Consider the following 20,068-nt stretch of genomic DNA (forward strand, 5'->3'; position numbering starts at 1 on the left):
ATGCATATTATGTGGTCGACTTTACCGCTTCGTTTTCGCAAGTTGCAACCCTCTGCTGCTAGAGGGCTCCGAATTGTAGCATGTAACGTCGCAATTTGTAACTATGTCGTTGCGCGAGAAACAGCGTGCTGTAATCCAGTTTCTAAGCGCAGAAAACGCACCTCCAATTTAAAACCATTGGAGAATGAAAGCTGTTTACAGTGATGATCGTGTCGACATCAGTAATGACGTTGGATTGTTCGTACTCGTAATGAAGGAAATTGTGATGCTAATCTCAACGTGTGTGACAGAGCTCGGAGTGGACGATAGCTTACGGCAACTGACGAAACTCATCGGAATCGGGTTCAAGACCGTGCCACCAGCAGACGAAGTCATGTTTATAGTGTTCTGTTATGTTCAAGGTGTGGTGCATTTGGAATTCATGCCTAAAGGCATCACCATGAACTCAAGTAAGCTCCTATGGGACCAAACTGCTGAGGTCATCAGTCCCTAGGCTTACACACAACTTAATTTAACTAAAACGAAGTTACGTTAATGACAACACACACACCCATGCCCGAGGAAGGACTCGAACCTCCGACGGGGAGAGCCGCGCGAAGTGTGGCAAAGAGCCTCAGATCGCACGGCTGGAAAGCTGAAAGCACGAATTCGAAGAGTTTGGCCACACATGGAGCACGCTCTCCTTCAGCATGACAATGCTAGGCCACACACGATCGCTGCGACATCTGCAACAGTTCGACGCCTTGGACTCACTGTCATCGATCGTCCTCGTACATTGTCCTTGATCAATCCTCCCTGCAGCACCAGTCTTACCCAAGGCACCCTTCCAAAAGCACAAGATCTCTCCAGACGAGTAGGTGTCGAGCAGGGTAGTCTTTATCGGTGGATAGTAGACATGAGAGTGTTGTCGTAATATAACAGATGGTTAAGAAGAAATGTATGGTTTATACATGATGGAGCTCCAGACAGATGGAGTTTGAAAAATTTCACGTACATCAGCCATGCTATCAATTCTGAAGAATTATTTATCCCCCTGTCTGGAGTCAGTACCAGGAAGGTACCATCACGAGAGAAATGATTGTAGAGCATAAACACACACTCGTATTGTTACGTGGTTCTGCTTCTAAAAATGCTGTATTGTTAATGGCATATAGTTTCTTGAGTATAAGTCGTGCAGAATGCAATGCTCTTAATACTCTAGTGTGGGATATATTTGTCCAGCATCAGACATACAATCACCCTGCAAGTTTCCTACCCCAATCACTATGGTGACAAACTTTAAAATGATAAAACTACTTCCTTCTACACTATTCTGTTGTTCTACAGTGGCATCATCAGTGTATATTCACCGCTTGAGCAGCTTATTAACCAACTTCAATGAAGTCCAGAGACAGCTGTTCTGTCTCTTAGGAAATTAATGGATTTTATATGTCTTTTTAAGTCGGAAATGTACGTACCGTTAATCACACTTCCAGCATTAGTCACTCTTATAATTAGGAGTAGTATTGGTTTTGATGCAGGCGGCTATGTCTAACTAGGAAATACAGTGAGTAATAACCAACACGAATATTTTCGATAGCTGATACATTGAGGTTCCACCCACACCCTGCTGCACGAAAATACACATGAAGAAGGAGTAACTTCTTACGAGAGACTAAGCACCACAATCAGTAGCCAAAGGAGATGTAACTGTCTTAATGCCCCGGCCTGGGTGGCCGAGCGGTTCTAGGCGCTAGTCTGAAACCGCGCGACCGCTACGGTCGCAGGTTCGAATCCTGCCTCGGGCATGGATGTGTGTGATGTCTTTAGGTTAGTTGGGTTTAAGTAGTTCTAAGTTCTGGGGGACTGATGACCTCATAAGTTAAGTCCCATAGCGCTCAGAGCCATTTGAACCTTTTTTTTGTCTTAATGCTGTTTACAATAGCACCACTGCAGCTCCGCTAGCATTTCCTTTGCACAAAGAAGTCCTGGTCTGAAGTTAGGTAGTTTTGCTCATGTGTAGGATAATATAGCAATTTCGTCCTAAAACCATATCTCTCGAGTACACCACCCTTACACTATTAAAGGTGATACATGTGGCATCGGTGCACTCTCCTACGGAAGACTCTAGGGAATGGCTTAAGTGTGATAAAGGCATTGATTCTTCTCCTTAATACTTAGGGAATAATACTGTTTGTGAGAACGAGCCATAACTCGGTAATATCTATATTCGGCTGCATGTGTGACAACACAGTTATGGATTGGGATACATATGTTTTGCATGCATTAATACAGCGACTCTATGTAATACGTATGTTCCCTCTGCTGAAATATGTGTTATGAAAACCCGCATAGTTTACAGGGGGACGGGAAGGTTTAAAAGTGAATGCAGCCAGAGCATAATTTTTAAGCTCTTCTCGATCTTGAGTGTCTGGGTTCCCCCAACTCACCTCAGTTCCCTGCTTTTCATGCTACTTTTTCTCTAATTTTATGTATTCTCAGTAAATTTACGTAATGTTGCACTTTTTTTCGCGGTTTTACATTTTTCGTAGTATTTCCTCAATTTTACGTATTTCCCATTAATTTGTTGTAATTATACCAGGTTTTTCTCGATGTTTACCAATTTTAAGTCATTTTTTCACGTTTTTTTGATATTTTTCATTTTGTAATATGGTCATATTACCGGCATACCCATGTGTTATTTGATGTTATGCGAGGATATTTGCGTGTCCTACGCAGCAGTCTACTAAAAAATCCTAAGAATTCCCCTCTTCCCGATGATCTACATGCATTCGTTTTGGATAGTGAGACCATGAAAAGTATAGTAACACTCGCCTTGTACCTAGATGAGGCTCAACGAGTGGTGCAGATTGGAAACTTGTAGTCTGGAAAATATATGTACTGCTACGGCACATCAGAGAGCTTGTCTGCGAACTCATGTAGCGACACGCTTGATGCCAACTCAAAAGTCTGGCACAGTTCTACACATCATCTGACTTTCACTCTACTGTTTTGAGATCTGCAACAGGGAGTTGACATGTGTACTGAGTTGATCTCTGCAACTGCTCTGATATTTTTTCTCATAAGTGTATGCTCCTTTTGCTTACCAGATGAGCTTCACTACTTTTGTTTACACCTTCCAACTCTGATACCCCCCACAACCATGTCAGGACCTCTACCAACTGTAGATTTCGGATAATGTTTTTATCTTAGTTATTAGTTATTTGTTAGTTGAGAGCATGTCGACAGCACTTAGCATCCTGCTATGTGAGAGTTTCCCTTCCCCCTACCTAGAGAGTGCCCATCCCTGGCAGCATACTTTATAGATGAACAGTTAGCAAGTTATGCATTAGAACCACAACTGTCTGTCATTCACAGCTCTACACATACACAACTATGCATGCATATTAATCGCGAAGTCTCGATTTCAATCACTTATACGTTATTTGCGACTGTGCTAAAGACCTGCAAGGAGCGAAAAACTCGTCGCAAAACGATTCTGTATCGGATGTAAGCACATTTAAATTCATCCTACTGAAGAGCATAACATCTTCGATGCAAGTTATATTACCGATACCTGGTAACAATATTGTCTGGATTCTCCAGTACTAACAACAAACCAAGGCATCCTGTAGTGCCTATTACACCCCTTTTATACCCTTAAAGATCCACGATGATGGCACATCATCATCCCAGTTCCACTATTTTGTGTGCTAGATCTCCTTTGGAAGGATTGAGACAGTCCTTCGTGAATATTATTCTTGTAATCATCTGGGGGTTGAGGTGGGTGTGGCTGGGGAGGAGGGGTAATTAATTGATCTCTTTAATTAATTTGCAGATCGATTTGATATAAAAATTGCGCTCGTGCTCCCATCTCCCTACTAGTAATGTCATAAGCCAGTCTTAGCACTTATATTCTTTTAGCATGAATTTTAATCCCTCTCCTGAACCCATCTTCTATTTCCATCATTGCGTCTTTGATGTAAAGGTTGAATATAAGGGGAGAAAGGCTGTATTCCTGTCTTATACTCTTTTAAATCCGAGCACTTCGTTCTTGGCCTCCCATTCTTATTGTTCCGTATTGGTTGTTATACATATTGTATATTACCAATCTTTATATGAAGGTAGTATCTGTTCCCGAAAGAACAGTTACCCTTTATGACCATGCAGCTTTTGCTAGAATGAAATGATAATTAAATGGACACCCTAGCTGCAAACAGGCGTTGATATACTTCATTGGGGACATATTGAAAACGTCTGCCCCGACTGGGACTCTAACCCAGGATCTCCTGCTTACATGGTAGACGCTCTATCCATCTGAGCCACCAAGGGCACAGAGGACAGTGCAACTGCAAGGACTTATCCCTTGCATGCTCCCCGTGAGACCCACATTCTCAACATGTCCACACCACTACATTCGTAGTGCTCCTAATAGATGTTTGCCCATCATACTCATTACTATTATTACATTCCCCTACTAGTGGATGACGGATGTCCAAGCATGTTCGAATATGTAAGAGACAGCCAGAACGTTCCCGACTATATAGTTAAATTCCAGACGTAAATTACAGCTTAAAGTTTATTTCATTTTATTTGTTTAACAAGAGAGTTTTGAGATGCTTATTTTAGTGACGTCAATGAGCTGAGAGCAGTGGTTGGTTCTTGCTAGACTTTGGCGCGAGCCGCGCCCTGAAAGTCAGTTCTGATTGGCGGTAATTCTGTACAGCCAATAAGAAGTGAGACGGTTTGCCACTTAACACATGAGATAGAGGTGCTTGTAGAGGCAGAGAGAAGAATGAAGTGGTGGACTAGCTTTCGAAGGAGCCGGTCATGCTGAGAGTGTCCGAACGAATTATGCGTAAAATGAAGTGATATTGTGACGTCCGCGTTTCGGTACAGTGATAAAGGTAGCTGGAGTTTACCATTAACTATTTGTGAAATTTTAAGAGTCGAGAGATAGTTTGTTCTGGAGAAAAATCGCGTGTGTAAACTTTGAACTAAAAGCGTGGCGGTGCTAAGTAAATTTTTTTTATTGAGTAGTTATGGCCAGCAAAAACTTTATTTAAAGACAACTACTGAATGCCGAGTGCAAAAGTAAATAGCAGTTTATTGACTGTGTTACTTTCGTAAATGATTTCGGAATTGGATAGGAAAAGGTCTGGCTGTTTGAGTGTGATGAGGACTGTGAAAAGGAACTTTAAAGATTTGAACACATGTGGGCTGATGATCTTGCTTAATAGCAATAAAAAAATCCTAATGCAAGTTTAAGTGAACCTTTGAGCTTATAAATTTGAACAGCAACCCATTACCGATTTATTCTTTAGAGTTCACAAGACTATTTCCAGCTTTTGGACTTATAGCGGCCTCCGACGTCTAGTTATGAAATCTCAGTTTCTTCAACACTGCTTTTCTGAGATCTCTTAAGTAGCTGCAGTCAGGAGTTACGTGTGCAGATCTGCAGCAGTATCGAGGTAGGTGGACAATTTATGTTGCAGAATGGCTGTCGATGAGCGAAAGAGCGCGTTATCGCAGTACCACTATTATACATTTTTTTTCCTGTTCATTCGCAAATAGATCGAAGGAAAAACGAATATCTATATGCTTCCATATGAGCCCTAATTTCTCATAGGTTATCTTTGTGGTTCCTTGTGAAATCCGATAGTTAGTAACAATTTAAAGGTAATAAAACTGGAATAGTTTTTATCGTCAATTTAAGTACCTGTAATAAGAGTGACAGTAGGAATGATTTGATAGGAAATTTCCTGCGCTTAATAGATAGAAAAAACAGGTGCAAAATATTGGAAAGCAGCTGAGTGTGCTAGGTGTAATGAGATGCGATAAATCTCACACTTTAAACAGTGTTTTGTGGGGCCTGGCTGTTTTTGGAGAGCAAAAATGTACTGGTTGAGGTGGACTTGGCATCAGAGTGTGCCAGCAGATAGGCTATATCCTGGATGGTGAGTCCCCAGGATTTCATGTATCCTTGAGAAACTGTGGACAGTGGAATAAATGTGTTCCTGTTGCTGAGATACCCGATGTTGAGGTGCTGTAAAATTAGTGAGACAAAACAAAAACAAACGAGAGTAATATATTTATAAGATTTCTAGACCAAAGAGAACTTTCTTTTTAAATTTATCGATATGAAATCACGATTTTAGTTTTGTTGTGCCCCCATTTAAAAATTTATGGATATCCATAACTGAAATTTTCATTTATTTAAAAAATAAAAATCTAATAAATTTTATTACAAATAAGTTGTCCAAAATTGTGATTATCTATATCTGTGAACACAATTTTCATTTATTTAAAAGTCAAAGCCAAATAATTTGTTTTCCTTTATAAAAAAGCACTCCAAGATTGTGTTATATATATCCAAAAACCAAATTTTTATTTATTAAGAAATAAAATCTAATAAATTTTTCTCTTTAATAAATAAGCTCTGTCAAACCTGGATTAAGTTATAGCAATTTAAAAAGTTATTGTAAAGAAAAAGGAGCTTATTGATTATTTCAATATGAAACAAATGAAGAAGTGAAAACTAAGATATAAAAATGTAAAAGAATTTTGATTGTTTAAATTACAAATTATTCAAAACTTAATAAAGAAAACTTAATCACTCTTATTCTAATTTCTCTTGACAATGTTAGTAATAACAAAAATGAATTAAATAAAAAATCTTTAAAGGAACTTCATGAAATCTGTAAAACAAAAAATTTAAAATGGAATTCCAAGCTCAACAAACAACAATAAATCGCTCTTATTGAAAGATCTGAGGACAATATTAAACCTAATGATAACGATTTGAATAAAGAATCGTTAAAAGCACGTCATCAGATCTGTAAAACGAAAATTTTTAAAAATATTGTAAACTTAATAAGCAGCAATTAATCGATATTATCAATAAACTTAATGGTAATATTAATAATACTGATGATGGGAATTATTTTCAAAAGCTTCAAGTAGCCAAATATTAATAAATTAAAAAAATATCACAAAAATTTACCTGATTTTAATTTTCTAGATGATAACTTGATTTAAATCACCTAAAGAAATGCATAGAAAAACTTCTGCTTTTAACTCTAGAGCAACAACTTACGAAATTAATAATGACGATAATATTATTGAACAACAACAATTTTTTAATTACATTAAAGAAGACATAATCACTAAATTTAAGAATATTTTAATACAAAGAAGTGCAATTAAATCTAATGTGAAACTTTATTGTAATTTTAAATGGCAAGGCGAAATACAAGAACATAATTTTAAAACAAGTAATGAAATTTTATTAAGAACAGCTAATTTAGATGATTATTAACAAAAATCAACAAACTATTAATAGAAATGGAAGAAATGCAAAGGGAAAAATCTGGTAGGTCATTATTTTATGTAAATTGTTTAGAATAAAGTGTTAATAAACACATTCCTGATCCTGGTTCTTATTATATCGATGTATCAAAATACATTAAACATAAAAAAGTTGCACTCAAAGTAAAAATTTAGATAAAATGTTTTCTTTATTCAATAAAATCGGCTTTATATCCAGCAAACGATCATGTTGAAAGAAGTAAAAATTATAAATATACTCGCTTAGAATTAGACGGAATTTTTGAAAAAGAGAAAATTCAATTCCCTGTTCAGTTATCAGACATTCTAAAATTCGAAAAGGTGTCAAATATTTCAGCTAATGTTTATGTGTATAATGAAAAATATTTTGTATATTCTCTTTACCATACAAAAAATAAACAAGAAAAACATGTTCATCTCTTTTAACTTGAGGCAAAAGTAATTCACATTATTGTTGGCTAAATTATTTATCTAGATTAATTAGTTCACAAACAAGCGAACACAATGGGAAAATTTATCCTTGTGATACAAGTTTAAAATATTTTCATTCACAAGAGAAATTAGACTACTCCATAAACAATTGCAAAGGACATGAAGACATTATAAAAGATAGGTCTTTTTAAGTTGAAAAAATTTAATTTAAAAATTATAATAATTCATTACTAGTACCTTTTGTAATTTATGCAATTTCCGAAGTCATTTAAAAGATGTTAACACTTGTCAACCAAATCCTGAAAAACCTTATGTTAATAAACATCAAAAACATTTGCCAATTCAATTTAGTTATTCCACTATATATTCCAACAGTGACTGTAAAAAACCTGTTATGTATACTGGCAAAGATTCTGCAAAAAATTCGTTGAAATGTTAAAACAAGTAACTAGAGAAATTGCTGAAATTTATGATCGAAGTGTACCAATGATAATGGCATATGAAGATAAAGTAAAATTTAAAAAATCAAAAATTTGTTTTATTTGGGTAAAAGAATTTAGAGTGTCAAAATATTAGATTTATGGTAAATTAAATATACAAGATACTAAAAATTTTGAGGCAGAAAAACAATCCAATTATATTGTATACGAGGGCTATCCACAAAGTACATTATGTTTTGGAAATAAAAATAAATAAAGTATTGGAAATTTTTTTTATTATACACAGATGAAAGCCACACTTAAATACTACTTTTCTACATAGTTGCCATTTAAATTAAGGCACTTACTGTAGCGATGGACGAGCTTGGAAATTCCTTTGTCCTAAAATTCGTCCGCCTGCGCCTTCAACCACGTGGTTACCTCTTCTTGAAGCTGTGCGTCGTCATCAAAACGCTACATAGCCAACCACTTCTTCATTGTTGGGAATAAGTGGAAGTCGCTCGGTGCCAGGTCGGGACTGTACGGCGGATGAGGAAACAACTCCCACTTAAAAGATTCGGGAACTTCACGAGTGGCATTTGCCGCGTGGGCCCGGACGTTGTCGTGAATCGGCAACATCTTTGAGCCCAACTTTCCCCGGCGCTTGTTTTGTATTGCTCTTCTGAGGTTGTGCAGAGTTTGGCAATACCTTTGAGAGTTTATTGTAGCGCCTCTTTCCAGGAAATCCACAAAAATCACACCTTTTCTGTCCCAAAAGACAGTCGCCATTACCTTCCTTGCCGACATTGTCTGCATGTATTTCTTGGGTTTTGGTGGGGAATTTGTGTGCCCCCACTGCATTGACTGCAATTTTGTCTCGCAGTTCACATGCTTAACCCATGTTTCGTCACCAGTAGCGATGCGATCGAGTAATGAGTCGCCATCTTTCCCGTAAGCGTCCAAAAACGTTAACGCTGCTGCCATTTGCTGATTTTTGTGAATCTCTGTCAAGATTTTTGGTATCCATCTTGCACAAAACTTTTCGATAATGATTTGGTGCAACGAACTTCGTGAAATTTGCGGAAAACTCATTGAGAGATCCGTTATTGTGAAATTACGGTTTTCACGGACCGCGGCATCGACTTTTTCGACAAGTTCGGCAGTCACTATGCTGGGTCTTCCACTTCGCTCATTTTAAAATTTTATGACCCACTGACGCACTCCACCTTCAGTGATTATGTTGTCCCCATACACTTCACAAAGCTGCCGATAGATTTCTATCAGTGTACAGTTTTTTGTAGTCAGAAACCTTATTACAGCACGCACTTCACACTTTGTGGCATTTTCAATTAACGCTGACATTTCAAACTGTTACAGTAACTCAACGGAGTACAGCATGAACCTCTCACTAGCACGGCAGGATGCCGACTGAGTGCCATGACACCAAGATGGCCGCACTAGCCCTGCCCCTAACGGACACAAACGAAAACGTAATGTACTTTGTGGATAGCCCTCGCAGTTAGATGCAAATAATTTAGATGGTTGGGCAATGTCTCAATTCTTAGCATTTAGTGATTTCGGTTGGTTAAAATCAATATCTTTTTATTCTGGAAAAATTTTTAAACTACTGGATGATAATAAATATGGTTATCTTTCAGAAGTTGATATAGAATATCCAAAAATATTACATGATTTACACAAAGCTTTAACATTAACATCAGAAGAAGGAAATCGATTATTAAGAACATTAAATAAAAAAGAAAAATATGTTTTACATGATAGAAATCTCATTAAGTAATAAAGAAAAATATGCTTTACGTGATAGAAATCTTAAACAGTTTTAAACCTTAGTTGAAAATTAGCGAAAATTCATAGAATCTTATCATTTGAACCATCACATTATATTAATATATTCATTTTATTACAGAAATAAGGACTAAAGTCAAAATCGATGTTGAAAAAGATTTGTATAAATTGATGAATAATTCACTATTTGGTAACACAATTAGACATATTAGAAACATTGGCCGATATAGAAAAACCTCAAGGTGAAGGTGGTAAAGATATCTTGAGCTACTTTTATTTTACTGTAATAAAAATTAGCAAGTCATTTACAAAGTTTACTCCCATATACAAGGCAATGCGATATTATGATATAAAAAAGTTACAATTGTGGTTCTTTCCTTCAGTGACGAATTCTATGCGCTTATGCTTCCTGGCAAATTGGTTAATTACATTGTCAGTAGGACAAGCAATGAAAGGGTGAGTGTTCACCAAAAATGAGCCATTAAGTCGATCCCCCTTCATTGTCGAGCTCAGCAATGTCTTTGTATGCCGCAATTTCGAAAAAATTCTTTCTAATGTATCAGCAGATACAGGTAGACAAGCAAATATTGTGTACAGCTTGTGCAAAGCAGGATAGTCAGATAAGGGGCCAACAAACAGCACTTGCACAACAGAATCACAACAATTAAGGGCGTTTATACCCATTTGCCTGTACTGAAGAATCTCTCCCATTAGCGTCTTTTTAATCACAATGAGTGATTCTTCTTAAAAGAGTGGTAGTTCAGTTAAACACTGATTCACTTCATGTGCCAGATCATTTACATCATGTTTCAGTAGTTGTGAGGGAAAAAGTATGTTGAATTTCAAATTACTGACGAAAGAAAACAACGAATATCGTGTGGTCTGACCAGTGGGGCCAGTGTGGGTGGCAATGCTAGCGGCCCTCCAAGGGGGGGCACGCCCTGCGCACTCTCCATATGTATCCGCCACTGATTAGAAATAGACAAAATACTAAAACATTAGTAGATCCCAAGAAATATATGTAACATATTTCAAAAGCAAATTATGTACTACTGTATTATCAGAAAATCTAATTGCAGTACATATGGAAAAAACAATAGCAAATTACAAGAAATCAATTTATATTTGAATGAGTGTTCTATCTATTTCGAAAACAAAATGTATGATTTTCATTATAATGCAATGAAACCAAAATATGTTGAAAATATTTATTTATATTATTTGGATACAGATTCTTTTATTTATGATATAAGAAAGGTTTAGGAAAAATGAAAGATTAAATTGTGAGAAAATTATATAGAGGATATTAGTTTAATACCGAAAATATATGCTTATGAAGTAGATGATAAAGAATAGAAAAAATCTAAGCGAATTAGAAAATCCGTTCGTTTGAAAAATTATAAAAATTGTTAGATAACAAAATAAAACAATATAAAGAAAAGAATTTAAACAGATCATCTAAACATCAGTTGAATAGAAGTGAGTGTAATAAAATTGTTCTAAGGTCTGATGATGATAAAGATATTAAACCATAAGATGGAATTAATACATTATCATATGACAATTACAAATTAAAGTCAAATAACAAAATACTAGATGATAACTATGATTTCTTACATGAATTAAACAGTTGCATAGAACATTAAACAAAGCAAATAATGTAACAAAAAATTTATCAGTTTTTTATATTTTTCATGATATAGTAATCTTTGTGTTTTAAGATACAATTTGGAAACAAATTTTTCCCAAAAAATTCAACTCTTTGATAGTACCATTCTTTTTGTTTCAGATTATAGGTACAGCTATAAACATATTTAGATAAATTGTTAATAACCTTTATTACAATTATCTGATCTAAATTAATTTTATTCTAGTTCTTTTATATGTTCATATTTATTTTCTCTATATTCTTTTTGGTTCCTTTCTAATCAGTCAATACAATCCATTTTTGAAGGTTTTTTCATATATGTAATTATTATTACCTTATGAATATCTTTTTCTTGTATTCACAATGGAATAAGAATTATATTTTCGTTTTTTGTTTATAACGAAAAATTTATTAGAATTTTTAAAAAATGTAGTAATTTTTTATATATGAATGGAGTCAGTTTAAGATTTAAAAAATACAAACTTATATATAACGAAAAAGGGTTATAATAATTCTTGATGAAAATAATAGTCTGTGATTTAATGCCATAGAATATAAGATGCCGTAGGATATAAAAAAATAGACAAAGACTTCTGACATTTTGCTGATGAAGATACTATTACATTTAAAAAAAATAAGCTCCTCCAATTTGGAGGAATTGAAAGGAAATGAAAATTCAACTATTTTCACCAATGAAGGACGTCTTTATTCTTATATTTTTAAATCTAAAAAAGGAGAAGCAAAACAAACTAATAAATGAGTACTCATGATGTTTTACCTTCAATAAGAAAATAAACATGTATCAAATAAATATTTATGTAAAACGACATAATGAAGGTCATGTCAACCACTTAAAAGTTGTAAGTAAAACTATGGTTGACTATATAAAAAAATCAGATAAAATTTATTATAGAACTGCAGAAATTTTACATGAGAAAGTGAACAAATGGGTGGTTTATTACCACTTGTTTTTCCTCAAGTAAGTGGTGAGTATTTAAAACCTACTTATGTTATTTTAAGATTATATGATAATAATTTTAATTATGATTATTATGTTATTGGAACACAATTTTAAAATGTTGGAAAATAAATAGATGTTACGAGAAATTGACATCAATATTATTAAGAATTTTAAGGAATTATGTACTTAATTCAGCCAACTGATATCAACATATCAAAGAAACTTTAAGAATTATTTAATGTCGGAATTATTTTAATACTTTGGATAAGTATTCACAAGAATATTTGCATGATGACATTATTGACTTAGCAAATGTTTCTTAGAATATAAAACTAAATTCCCAAGCACCTTTTCACATTTCAAATAACATTCATACCGATTTTTATTTACATGTAATAAACAAAATTTATTAAAACTAGTTGAATCCATTAATTCAAATTTAAAATTATCAAAAAATACCGATATTAAATCAGTTTTGGAAAACTTTATTTGAATGTCAAATTATTTAACTTTTATTTAAGTAATACTTTTAGTAATAATAATAAAAATAAATATTAATTTTAATTTTAATGAATTGTAATTTTAATGAATTTTACTTGTAATATTAATTTCAATAAAACAATAAGAACAAGGAATTTTATATTCAAGACAAACATATTTAAATTTTGAATAACTAACTCCATTACTAATAAAATTGTTTTATAACATTCTTCTGCAGCAACAAACTTCAGAAGCTTGTATTCTGTTTTTTTGTATGCTATTTGTTGTCCATGTTTCACTTCCCTACTTTGCTAGACTCTATACATATACTTTCAGAAAAGGCTTCATGACACATAAATCTATACTCATGTTAACAAATTTCTCTTCTTTGGAAACACTTTCCTTGCCATAGGCAATCTACATTTTAAATTCTCTCTACTTCGACCATCATCAGTTGTTTTGTTCCCTAAATAGCAAAATTCACCAACTATACTAAATGTCTCACTTCCAAAACTAATTTTGTCAGCATGGCCTGATTAAATACGAATACATTCAATTTTTTTCTCTTACAATAACAAATACAATGATCAGAGGTATCTATATTTACATCTCCACTTTCTTAATTTTTTGATTTATCGGGTAAATTATTAGTTGTAAATACACCATGAAACTGTTTGACTTTTAATTGTTTAATTAATTCTCCTATTTCAAAAACCAGAAGCATTATTATTAAATTTTGTGATTTTTCTATTATTTTTAATTTTTTCAAATCCTGTCATTTACTTTTGGCTGCTAAATTATGTCTTTATTGAAACTTTCATGGCAGATTAAAACTGTGTGCCAAGTGGTAGAGCACTTGCCGGCAAAAGGCAAAGGTCCCGATTTCGAGTCTTGGTCTAGCACACAGTTTTAATCAGCCAGGAAGTTTCATATCAGTGCACACTCTGCTGCAGAGTAAAAATCTCATTCTGGGAACTATGTCTTTATTGTTCTTCTACTTCTTTATGAAATGGCTCTGAGCACTATGGGACTAAACATCTATGGTCATCAGTCCCCTAGAACTTAGAACTACTTAAACCTAACTAACCTAAGGACATCACACAACACCCAGCCATAACGAGGCAGAGAAAATCCCTGACCCCGCCGGGAATCGAACCCGGGCGTGGGAAACGAGAATGCTACCGCACGACCACGAGATGTGGGATTCTTTATCAGGTTTTTTTCTTATTTGTAACTGCATTCCCGATTTCTACATATGCCACAACACCCCTAGATAGTAACTGCAATACAGCTGCTAATAAAGGTAAAAATTTAACATTAACATTTTTTTGCAACAGCTAAGCTCAAGGTTTTTGTGAATCAGTTAAAAACTGATTAATGCAACTTAATTCTTCATTATTCAAGTTAACTTTAATCGCTGTTGGTTTTACTTCAAAACTTGGTAGCAAAGCATATTCTATATTATAGTTATTAATTTATATAAATAAAAAATCAAGAAACAATTTTTTTACAATCCCCATCCATTTTCATCAATCTTAATCCCCATTCCTAATTTTAATTTTCTGTACATTATTTCACTAACTGAAATTACATCTAACGTTTCACCAACTGAAGCATCTGAAGCATACAACCTTTCTTTTGCCGCTAACTTAAGTTTTTACTAGATTCATGTCTTTTTTCTAATTATTTATTACCTCTATAAAAAGTATCATGTTCTTTACATGTTTCATCTAGTGGATTTATTCCTTCATTACTCTAGCTAATCTTTCATCTAATGTAGCAAAAGGTCCACAACAATTATAACCAAGAATATACAGCTGAGACACTGATAAATTAGTATTCCTTTTCCTTATTCACTTTGGTACAATGAATGCGGTAAATTATTCAAAACTCGAATAAAATATGGAAATCCGTTTGGGTTGTTAACTGTAAAATCATTAAATTAATTAGTAAACAGTTTTGTTCATCTGACTTTTTAATTTAATTATTTTAATTTCCAGCTAACTCTTCCATATGGAACACTGTTAATTTATCAATTAATTGATGAACATCATTCATCCACATATAATCAACTGATTTTTCAAATATTTTTTATTGAACCTTCATCAACGTTTTGAAATGAATCATTAAGACTTCGTTCTAAAAAACTAGGAAAATAGTTTTCCACAATTGTTTTATTATATCTGTATCCTTTACTTGATTTAATCTTATTTTGATTATTAGCCAAATATACGGCATTTGAATCAATAAAATTCTAGCATAATTTTGTAAAACAAAAGAATCAAATTTTTTACTTAAATCATTCAAACTGATTTGTTTTTAAGTTAAAATATTAATTAATCCATCAGTACCATCATACCATTTTTTACCAATTTTTAATACATCACTGCTGAATTCAACTGCATATTTACCAATGTTTAAGTACAAGCAGGCTTAAACTTAAAACAGTATTATCAAAACAATTGATAAATTTTAACATTCTTTCAAATTTTTTTAACATCTTTGTGTTCTAATTTTTTCTGTCTTTAACTTTTTCTTCATATTTACCCAATAAATCTCTTTTATCAGTATCACATTGCTTAGTTGTAAAAATATCGTTAAATTCTTCTAAATTATGTTGATTATTATGTAGCATTTATTTTTCAACTTCTCTATTTCCATCAGTAGAGTTTAAAACATTATCATCTAAACCTTCGATTCCTTGTTTAACTTCATGAATTGCATCAATAACTGATTGTCTTGCTTTTTAAATTGTTAATAATTGGTTTTTCTCCATTTATAAACTCTTCTTTTAAGTGTTCTTTTACTTTTCTATTTCGTTTAGCTTCTTCAACAACTTCGGATTCATCTTTTGAAAACATTTATTAAGGATGAAAATAGAATAATCATTTCCTTATTTTATGTTTGTCATTTACATTTAACGTTTTTCGGTTCAACGTTTATGTTCAACGTTTTTATATATCATGTTTATGTTCAATGTTTTTATATTAAAAACTTTTATGTTTAACGTTTTTATATTTGACATTTAATGCTTAAAATTATTAATCCTTTCTCTTTATTTACTATTATAAATTTTTCATGTCATATTTATTAATATAAAACTAAATTCATCTTTATTCCAACATTTGCTATACAAATCTTTAAAAACGCCCAATTTTAAATCAGCAACAACAAATTCACGTAAATACGATTAAAATTTGTATCACCCTGTTCCAAATATATTTTGATATTCAGATTATCTGTATCTAATTGTTATGGTGTTTTTAATAACGTGGAGCTAAAAAAAAAATCTATTACTATATGCCTACCTCTAGTAAAATATTTTCAAACCATATCTTGATTTTCAAGATGCAATCGTAAAAAACTACATTTGAATTATCTTCACATTCATCTAATGGAATACTTTCATCATTACTTTCAAAAAAGTACCAATTTTTTATTAATTTTACCTTCAATTTTTTTACATTTTCTTGAAAATCACTTATCTTCTGTATCATGTAAATTTAGTATAACTATACAAGTGATTAATTTTTTCCAGATTGACCATCTTGGATCTAGAATGTAATTATCAATAATGCTGGTTTTCCACAAACACTTGGTCCTATTATTGAACATCAAATAGAATTTGGTAAAAGTTATTTTTTTCAGGAAGTCGAAATTTCGGTTCCCAATCTGTCATTTATCTATATAAGTTTTACTAATACAAATTAGTAGATTATTTCAATTGAGTGATAATTTTTCTATTAATAAAAAAGATCAACTGTTCCAATTACAGAAAATTTTAAAAATGTTTCACTAGTTGTTTTTTATTCAATAGTCTTATCTACAAATATTACATTAAAAAATAATAAATTATACAGTAACGAACAAATGATTAGAATTCCTGTTGGTCAATAGATTTTAAAAAATTTAGAAAAATTTACTCAAGCCAAGAACCCTAATATACACAGATACTGAAGATAAAATTTTAAATAGAGTTACTATTGAAAATGATATTAAATTATTTATAGATAAAGAAACTTGTATTGGTCAAATTTCGGATTTAATATTCAAATTATTGAAACTAATGAAAAAGCAATTCCTAATAATGTCCCTAAAATTATTCTAATCGAATTAATAAATATTAATTTTTATTTACCTGATGGAATGTTTGTTAAACATGATGATCATTTTCATAATGAAACTAATGTTATTTCTTCATTCAAGCCAAATGCTGAATTTGGAGGCCCAATAATTTATAAACCATATTATCCTATAAGTATTTCAGTTTTTGATAGTGTCCGGAATATAATAACTACTATCACTGATGAAAATGTTAATTTGATGGACTTCAATGGTGCTTATGTAAGATGAATTAATATATTTTTTCCTTAATATATCATGATCGAAATCGATAGTTATCAATTTTACTCACAACCTGTTAATGATAAAAGAAAAAAAATTAATTTTCATGACAAAGAAAGATAAATTAATATTAATATTAGCAACTGATGGGTCCATCCTAAATGTTAACATCATTATGTGACATTTGATCTTATTAACACACATGGAATGGATTTTTCATAATTGATAAGTATGTATTTAAACTATTTGATGTTATTACAATTAAAAAAGGAAACAATATTTTATCCAGAATAGAACAGCCATTTATTTCTTCATCAACTCTTATTTGGTAAATTTCATCTCTACCAAACTAGCTATGGAAGGACATATTCCTAACAATCACAAAATTAAAAACAAACAAAATGAAGTGCTTTATTCATTAGAATTAACAGGCGGTTTTTTTTAAGAATTTTAACGAAATAATGTGAGAGGGAGGTTTAACAATTATTTTCACTTGGATTTCAAGAAAAGATGCAGAAGATTCTATTCTTTGATGGACTAATACAAATGATAACAGTAAATTTCGAAAAACTGATAACATTGTATGATAACAAGTATGAAAATTCGTGTGTCTTTTGTTAACTATGACCCAGAATATTCGCTCGGACTAGAACAAGAAAGACTGCAAAACCAAACATTCCAACTTCTTTCTTTGAACTTCATACAAATAAATTTGCTGGATTCAATAGAAAAAAGTAATTTTGGAGTAGATATTACTTATTATTATAATTCAGCTGAATTTGATATGCCATACTTTATTTTCGTTGTTCTCCAAACTAATCGAAAAAATGAGCAATTAAATGATTTTTCTTTATTTTATGATGTTAAATTAAGAAATATTTAAGTAAAAAATGGAACATATGTTTTTTATCAAGAATTATGGAATCTTGATCCCCAAATAACTTTTTAAAAACTTACAATGCTTTTCGAGATTTTAAAAGACTAACACAATTAAATAATGTTGTTAATATAAATCCATTCAACTTTATTCATAATTATCCCATCATAAATGCAACTACAGGAATAAATGTTTCAACTATTCAAAAAACAAGAATGAAATTATGTGCATTTTTAATGAAAATGTACCTAATGATACATTTGCATATATAATTACGTATGGTAAAAATAATTTAACTAATGATTCACAACATAGAATTTTAACAGAAATTTTATTTACATAAATGAACAAAAAATTTAAAAGGTTATAAAATTGTTATCATCATTTTTATATTTCCTTTCAAAATTTTTCAGAAAGGTAGAGATCACAAACACTCAAAAAATTTTGATTTTCAAAAATTTAAGTTTGATAAATGTTTTAATTTTTTAAATCAAAATTTTTAAAATTTTGAATTCCAAATTTTAAAATTTTCAATTGTAAAAAATTTGAACATATGATTTTTTCCTATAGAAACAAAAGCAACACACATGGACCATGAAGAACTTTGTTAAAAATCTAGTAATTGCACTTAACAGTTATACTAACAGTTATGCAGTAGTGTTCACTGAATTATCCGATCTGAAAGAAATAGATTTTACAATATTTCAAAACCTGAAATTTTGGTAACTAATTATTTTAAAAAGGTTTTATTACTTTTAGATGATAAATATAACATTACTCTTCCTGGTCATTATACTGCAGTCTTTATAGAAGATGATGATAAATTAAAGAAGATTGTTTGATTAAATATTATTTATCAACACAAAAAACGAAATAAAAATTTTTCAGTTCACATTACTGAATCTGCATAAATTTCCGGATTTTTGTTTTATAAATTTAGATTTATTGAATATTAAATTTTAATTGAATATATTTATTTGGTTTGTGGATATTCGAGGGTAAGTCAAACATTATCCACAAAGTTGTTATAAAATTTTATTGTGACAAATAGGAAACCTACAAGAACACCATTTTTCGACATAGTCTCCTTGTGTATCAACACATTTGGTCCACCATTGTACAAGCTTCCTGATGCCCTCATAAATGAAGGTCCTCAGTTGAGTGCGAGCATGGAATGCACTGCTTCTTTCACTGCTTTGTCAGAGGCAAATCGATGGCCCTTAATTCCTGTTTGAGTGGAACAAAAAAGTGATAGTCATAAGGGGCAAGATCAGGACTATATGGAGGATGATCAAGTAATCCAAATTTGAGTTTCTGGAGCGTTTCAGCAATGTGGGCAGCAGTATGCGGATGGATATTGTCATGCAACAACACAACGCCTTTTGACAGCAATCCTTGGCGTTTGCTTCGAATTGCAGGCTTTAGCCTAGCAGTAAGCATCTCACTGTAACCTACACAGTTTATTGTTGTGCCTCTTTACCCATAATATTCCAGTACTGGACCTTGTGCGCCCCAAAAAACCATAAGTGTCAATTTTCCTGCAGACGGTTGGATCTTGAACTTTTTCTTGCACCGCGAATTTGAATGTTTCCATTGCATACTCTGCCGTTTACTCTCCAGCTCGTAATGATGGATCCATGTTTCGTCACCAGTAATGATGCTGTCTAAGAAGTTGTCCCCTTCATTACCATAGCGATCCAAATGTGTTTTGCAGGTGCCCAAGCGCGTTTGTTTAGGCAACTGTGTGAGTTATTTTTGACCCATCTTGAGCAAAC

The 20,068-nt window shown here is 32.3% G+C and overlaps 1 non-coding gene across 1 annotated transcript; it reads left to right on the forward strand.

Moving 5' to 3' along the window:
• Positions 1 to 1,705: 1,705 nt before the first annotated feature.
• Trnaf-gaa lies at positions 1,706 to 1,787 on the forward strand. Its single transcript is given in 2 exon segments — positions 1,706 to 1,743; positions 1,753 to 1,787. It is a non-coding gene; the product is annotated as a tRNA-Phe (tRNA).
• Positions 1,788 to 20,068: the final 18,281 nt, after the last annotated feature.

This window comes from Schistocerca piceifrons, chromosome X (genome assembly GCF_021461385.2).
Source record: "Schistocerca piceifrons isolate TAMUIC-IGC-003096 chromosome X, iqSchPice1.1, whole genome shotgun sequence".
NCBI lineage: Eukaryota > Metazoa > Arthropoda > Insecta > Orthoptera > Acrididae > Schistocerca > Schistocerca piceifrons.